Raw genomic sequence first — 7,992 nt, 5'->3', positions numbered from 1 at the left:
AAACTAATGTGAAATGTGTTGTGAATTTTCCAGTGAGGTGGTAATTCTAACTTGAATGCATTGTCATTGATTTTATGAATGATCTTAAATGGTCCATAGAATCTAGGTGGTAATTTCACAATTGGGTGTTTATCTACACTTTGTAATCTACGTTTTTCTATTCTCAAAACCAAACATAGTCATCAACTTTGAAATTCATTGCTTGTCTTTTCTTATTGGCTTGTTTGGTATATGATTGCTGGGCTTTGGCAATCATGTCTTTAACCTCATCAAAAATAGTAGCGTGCATAGTAACAATATCATCAGCACTCTAAATTCTATTTGATAAAGATGCAACAGGTGTAGACAATCTATAACCATAAATCACTTCAAACGGTGCTTTCTTTGTAGATGTGTGTGGTGTATTGTTATATGCAAACTGTAATAAATGCAAATGTGTGTCCCATGTCTGTGGTTTAGAAATAGTGTAAGCACATAAAAGATCTAGAACAGTACTGTTAGTGGCTTCTGTTTGTCCATTAGTTTCAGGATGAAATGCAAATGAAAAATCAATTTTTGTTCCTAGGTTAGCAAACAAAGTAGTCCAAAAGTTGTTGCAAAATCTAGAATCGCGATAAAAAATAATAATTTTTGGTAATCCATGATTAGTAAAACAGTTTTCAAAAACAATTGTGCTACCTGAGATGCTGTTAAAGTTTTCTTACATGGAATGAAATATGCTTGTTTACTAAATCTATCTACTACAGTCCAAATCATGTCATGGTTTGCTTTAGTATTAGGTAAACCAGTAATAAAATCCATAGAAATTTGTTCCCATGGTCTTGATGGAATAGATAAAGGCATAAATCATCTATACTGTTTACCATGATGTCTCTTAACTCTTTGACAAATCAGACATTCAGAAACAAAGTTAGATACATCGTGTCCATATGTGGCTAATAAAAATCTTCAGTTAATGTACGTAAAGTAGATATGATACCTCTATGACCTTGATATGGAGGACAATGAATCTCATTCAAAACAAAAGATCTGAATGGAACTGTAACACATAATCTCTTTTCATAAAACATGAATCCATCATTATAAGACAGTGAATCAATAGGAATCCAGTTATTTCCAACTAATTTATTCCAATCAGCATGAAAAGTAATGTCCTGATGATAAGTATCTTTCATAGGAGTTAGAGAATCAAATGATATAACATAGATATTATGAATGGTGGGTCTTCTACTTAATGCATCAGCCACTACATTTTCTTTACCTGGTTGATACTGAATAATCGGATGAAAACTCTGAATAAAGGCTGCCCATTTGATATGTCGGTCAGATATTTGGGGTTGCCTAAGTAAATGTCTAATACTTTGTTGATCAGTCTTCATCATAAACTCAAAACCCATTAAGTAGTGTTTCCATTGTCTTAAAGCTTGTACCACAGCTAATAATTCTTTATCATATGTGGAATATTTAAGTTCGGAGGGTTTCAGTTTACAACTAGAATAGGCTATGGGATGATTATCTTACATAAGTACGGCTCCTATTCCAGATCCGCTAGCATCAGTAACTACTAAAAAGAATGGTCTATTAAAATCAGGTATTTGTAATACAGGAGCATGGGTTAATGCATGTTTCAATAAGTTAAAGGATTTCTGTTGATTATCAGACCAATGATAAACAATACCGTTCTTCAAAAGTTTAGTCAAAGGCAAAGCAAGTAATGAAAAATTCCACACAAACTTCCTATAGAAACTAGCAAGACCTAGAAAAGAACATAACTCATGCACATTTTTAGGTATAGGCCAGTTCAATATTGCTTCTATTTTCTTAGGGTCAACCTTAATACCATCTGATAATACAATATGACCTAAATATTCAATTTCTATTTTAAAGAACTCACTCTTTTCCGGATTAGCATATAGTTGATTATCTTTCAACAACTTGAAAACCAAGGACAGATGTTCATAATGTTCTTTCTCATTTTGACTAAACACCAAGATATCATCAAAGAATACAATAACACAATGTTGATATTTCAAAAATATACGGTTCATCATTCTACTAAATGTAGCAAGTGCATTAGTCAATCTGAAAGGCATCACTAAAAAATCATAATGACCAAATTGTGTTCTAAATGCAGTCTTGAATATGTCAGACTTATCTAATCTCACCTGATGATAACTAGATTTAAGGTCTATTTTACTAAATATGGCAGAACCTTGCAGTTTATCCATAAGGTCATCGACTTTAGGAATTGAATATCTATTCTTTACTGTGATCTTATTTAAAGCTTTAGTAATTCCTCAACTTGATTTTGAATTTCTTTTTGCTCTATCTGGTTATGCCTATATGGTGCTTTACAAGGTGGTTGTGTACCAGGAATCAAATCTATTTTGTGGTCTTTTGGACATGAAGGAGGTAAACCAGGTGGTAGATCTTCTGCAAAATAGTCTTTAAATTGTGCAAGAAATTCTTTATGCCTAGGGTGCATATGTTTTTCTTTAACTTGCAGTTCATTCACGCAAATTAGATAAGATTTACTACTTTTGCATAATGCACATTTAGCTTGAGTATAAGAAAGCAGTGGAAAAGTATTAGATGCATGCATACCATACAATGTAATATGTTTTCCTTGAAATTGCATATTAATTGAATGTGTGGAATAATCTATATCAGGGTTATGCTGATGACGCCAAGGCATACCTAAAATAATATCACTGGAATGTAATGGTACAACTAGAAAATTTATTCTTTCAATATATTCACCAATTTGAATTTCTAAATCATGCACTTCCTGTGTTCCATTATACCTTGTGCCTAAGAATGCTGCTTTGATGCGATAATGCATAGGAACATTCTGTAATTTCAATTCTTTCACTAACTTTGCAGAAATAAAATCATGAGTACTACCATCATTATGAAAAATAATATTTTCTTTTCCATGCACTAAACATTTCATTGTCAATAAAGAATGTGGAGTTGGCATACCTGGTAAAGTATCCGAAGGAGTAGTAATGTCGTCTTCATCTTCCGTGAAATCAGGCATTTCTTCATGTTCTTCATCTTCCATTGCTCCAAGGTAGTTGATATGGACATGTGGCTTCTTCGATTGGCAATTGGCTGCTAGATGTCCAGGTTGATGACATTTGTAACACACTACAGGTTTGGCTTTAGATACATTGTTTGCAATGGCAGGAAGTCTAGGAATATTAGGATTTGGCTGTGAAATGGGCTTGGGGTTTTGATTGGTATTAGATGGTAAAGCATGTGGTTTTGCCCAAGTCTTACGAAAAGATGATGAAGGAAATCGACCTTGATTGAATCTTCTAAAATTTGAATTGAATTGCTTAGTTCCATAGTTACCATTTGCTTGAAATTGTTATAGACGCTTGTCTCTTCCTCGAAGCTTGTCTTCAGTGTCATGAGCTAAAGAAATTGCATCTTCAAGAGTTGCAGGCTTGAACATATTGACTTCAGCGTAGTAATGCCCAAGTAATCCAGACATATACTTGCGCTTGTGTGTCGCTTTAGGTACGTCTTCAAGCATGTGTAACTGGAGTAATGCATTCCAAAAGTGTTTGGTGTACTGAGGAATAGGCTCACGATCTCTTTGCTGAAGAAGGTCCCATTGCTTTATGGCTTTTTCATGGAATTGTGGAGGAAGGAAATTCTGCATAAACTTCTTCTTGAAATTCTCCCAAGTAGTGGGACAATCTATACTCTTACGAACCATGTTCCACCAAAGAGATGCTCTATCCACTAAATGATTAGTGACACACTTGATTTTATCTTTTTTTGCGTATGTTTCCTCATGAAAGTAATCATCAAACTGACTGATGAATGCAAGAACAGTTTTTCCATCTCGAGTGCCATTGAAAGTATGGAATTTGAAATTTCTTTTACTTATCTTTGTTTCTTTGCAGATGGATTGAGCTTCGAGAGTCGCGTCTATGGTATGTCGGATAAGATCTTCAGATTGTGGTTGCGCTTTGTCAGTAGTCGATCTTTGTAAATTAGCCAATTGAACTTGTAATGCTTGCCGGGCTCGTCGTTCTTCATCCAATTGCATCATAATTAAATCCAGCTTTTGCTCCATCGTAGGTTCAGGTAGATCGCCTTCAGCCATTAAGTCATCCATATGTGGTTTCGTCATCCTGCAAAACTTCAAAAGACCTCACACTCTCAAAATCCAATTAGCGGGATGAGCGTAGCTCAAGATCAGGTGTACAAGGCTTATATATTTTTGTGTGTGGCTTTCACAATCTTCGTCTTTGGCTATTGCGGGATTTATAATCTTTGAAAAAAAAATTGCGTTTTGACCTTCTGCGTGTGCTGAAACTGGTTCAGCAAGTCTGCGTATGCGAACAATACCTTCCAGTGAACAACTTTGCAGTTCGGAGTTTTTGCGCAGGAACAATCCGTCTAGGAGTTTTGAAACTGTAGTGACTTGTCTAACTTGCAGAGTTGCAGACTTATGAGACTTGCAGAGTACCAGAACTTGCAGAACTTGAGTGACTTAGAAGACTTGCAGAATTTGTAGACTTTGAAGACTTTGTAAATTTTGTGTGACTTGATTTAGTGTAGTAGGCTTGAGACTTAGGCAGCAAACGACATCGATTTTTAGGGGGGGCGTTTTTTCACGGCACGAAAATCATGCTGACCTCCTCTGATGCCGTCGACTGTGATTTTGAAGCTTTTAAGCTTCTCTAAACTTAATAAGCTTTGTATTAAGATTTTAAGCTTATGAGTTTTTTTGAAACTTATCTCTGTATCTCCACGACTTGTATAAGAGAATGTAGGAGTGGTCCTCCGTCATTGCAGGCCGGTCCTTCGCGATCAGAGGATGAAAACAGAGGTTCTTGACCGCTAGGAATCCACCCGTATCGACCGTTTACGATGAGATTGACCGTAGAGCTCGATCGTTCCAGGAGCTTCGCCTTCGCTCAAGATGGGTAGCGATTGGAAGCTCTCGATCTCAGCTTCGCTCTGGTACCACTGGTGCTCAGATCAGATGCCGTATGCTTGCGTAGTGAATGCAGGAAGGTCCCCAAGAACAAAAGAACTCTACTTTTTGCACAAAACTCAAGGTAAAAAGCATGCACAACATGAACAAGAGACCAATTGGGTGCAATCTCCCCCCATGCCTTGTGTGAGCGCTCCACAAAGCATGTATTTTATGTATTAATCATCTTCAAGCTCAAATAATAGCCCAAATTACAAAATAGCACGCTTTTGGCTTTTGAGTTTGCTTTAGCACAAAATAGAAATAAAGCTAATGGGCGGCGCCCAAAGAGTCAGGCATACCTAATACAATGTCCAAATACAAATATCATAATCGTGCGCCCATGTGCATACAAAATAATAAATAAATATCCAACGCCTTAATAAATAGGCGCGACAAAATATAGGCGCCATGCCTAAGGTATGTGCCCATCAAAATATAAGTGATAACTCGAATACTCGCTATCCTCCAATGCTTTCCTCCGCCACTGCTGCTATCTCTACACATCAACTGAAGCATTCACAATCGTTAGTAAAATAATACAATTAAACCGACAAAAGTGAATACCTAGTAGTCTTCAGCTACATAAATAAATCAACTGGTTAGAAATCAATCCTAACCTTAATTTATTACGAGTGCGCACTCTAAACTCATAAACATTTATTAATTTAATATGCATTTTGCGGAATCACCCGCTATGGAATCACCCATGTACGCACTAAATTAATGAAACGCCTGAAAAGGATAGGCGTCCCCATCAACTTCTTGCACAAAGAATCCACTTTGTGTATGAGCCCCGGTCAACAAAGTTTACGGAATCCACCGTAAAACCTCATGGAATCCACCGTGAAATATGCCTCCTGGCATCACTCTCTCTCTCTCTCTTTAGGAAAAAAACAAAATCCCCCTCTCCCCTTCTTTTTAGGAAAAAACACCTCCCTTCTTCCCTTTTAAAAAGGTAACAAAAGACAAACTCCCTCCCTTTCTCTCATATGAAATAAAAAACAAAGTTAAAAATTTTATACTAAATAAATATTTAAAAATTAAATTAAAAAATCATTCCTAAGTAATTTAAAAAAAGTTTCATGTTACTAGATCCTCATATAAAGATGAAACTCTTATCCCCAAGGAAACTATTTAAAGATCTCATTTTCAACACACAATGATGACAAGTCTATCCTATCCAAATCTATTTTTTCTTACTCTTCCCATCCACGATGGCCCCTTGTAAGTGTATCAACATGACTGGATCCTCAAGTAGTCATGATGAAAGGATTACTGAGTCAATGTATTGCGTGTTTGTTTGGGCATAAAATGAATTTGATGTTGAAAATATGATTGTTAATATGATTGCAATATATTATATTATTCTAATTTTACTCTAAGATTAAATTATTTTTTAATTTGATCCATAAGAGCCCCCTTTAATGATAAAATAAACCTCATTTTATTTTCTTTAAATTTTTTATATTTTAAATTTAGATATATAATTGAAATAATATCAAAATTAAAAAATACAATAAAGTTTAAAATAATCAATTAGCTTTAACATTAATACAAATAAAGTATGGTTAGAAATATTATCAGACTGACAATTCAAGAAAAAAGATTGTAAAATTAGTAAAAAATATTTATTAAGATATTAAATAAAATAAATTCATATATTTATATAGAAAAAATATTCAAAATTCTTAAAAATTTCTTATTGAACATATGAGATAGTTAGTTATGCAAATCATTGAAAGAGTATATTAAAATCTAACAATTTCTTCTCAATAAATTAAAATTATATTTCTTAAAAAATTATTTCTATAGATAAAATTAATTTTATTTTTTAAGTAATAAAAATAATAAATGCTCAAATTACATAGATTTATAGTTCTTTCCCCAAGAAATTAACTCAAATTCATATTGTTTCATTTAGAGTGCATTCATATAGATGAAAAGCTAAAGTATGTTCGTGTGCAAAATAAGAAAATAGAGTGCATTCATGCAAAAAATGTTAAAACACATACAAATGTATGAATATCAACTTCATTTTAATTTAGATTTATATTGATAAATTGAGAAACCATAGAAAAATTTATATTGGGTGATTTGATTTACTAGAAAAATTTTAATTATACCTGGCTTTCAAAAGAATGATTGTTATAAGACTTAGAAATTAATTATGGTTGCCTTGAGTATGAAAAGAATTATACTAATTATGTTTGTGACTTTAGCAAATCGGATGGCGATGAGGTGTGATGCCATCCCCATGGCCACCTCGGTTACTCTTCACCCAGAGCACATATACACTACCTAAGGTGACCAAGCATTGCTTATGTAAGTTTAGTGTCCCATATAGGAAGGTCTAGCCATACAATGGTTGAGAACCAGTGGGGCTCTAGTTTGAGTTATGATCTCTATTCCAGTCCTAAAGTAGGATTGGAAACCTATAAGAGGCCAACCTAGTTAAGCATTGGAAGGCTTGGGATGATAGGGCAAGGATGGTAAGCCAATTTTGGATTGGTTTTCTCTTGAAGCAATTGTATATATGCCCATCTTGTGAATCGTACAATAAGAGAATAATGTATCCAAAAGCTTATTATTTTGGTTTGATCAAGAAGTTAAGACATTTTTTGTTAGAATGCTAATAAGGATCATATTAGTTCATTCTGTTTAGCTATTTGCTTAAGGATAGTAAGGGGTAGACTTGTAATGAGGACCAAGAATGTAGACATGAGGTATTTTGGAGCCCCAAGAGGAACACCAAGGAAAAGGGAATTCTCTTGCAAGAAAATCTATCTTGTAACATCAACAAGCTTTTTTATTAGGGTTTATATGATCACAATGAAGAAAAGAACACCAGACACAACAAATCTTCATGCAGCATCATGTAGATCTCCCACAGATTTGATAGAATCAACCATATTCTTTAATATCTTCACAAAATCCATCAATAGAACAAAGAAAGCAAAGGAATACACCATCTTTGAATGGAAATACATCACATA

Source organism: Lygodium microphyllum, chromosome 15 (assembly GCF_053477565.2).
Source record: "Lygodium microphyllum isolate KBCC chromosome 15, Lygodium_microphyllum_v1.1.10, whole genome shotgun sequence".
Classification (NCBI taxonomy): Eukaryota; Viridiplantae; Streptophyta; class Polypodiopsida; order Schizaeales; family Lygodiaceae; genus Lygodium; species Lygodium microphyllum.
This window is presented reverse-complemented; position numbering follows the sequence as displayed.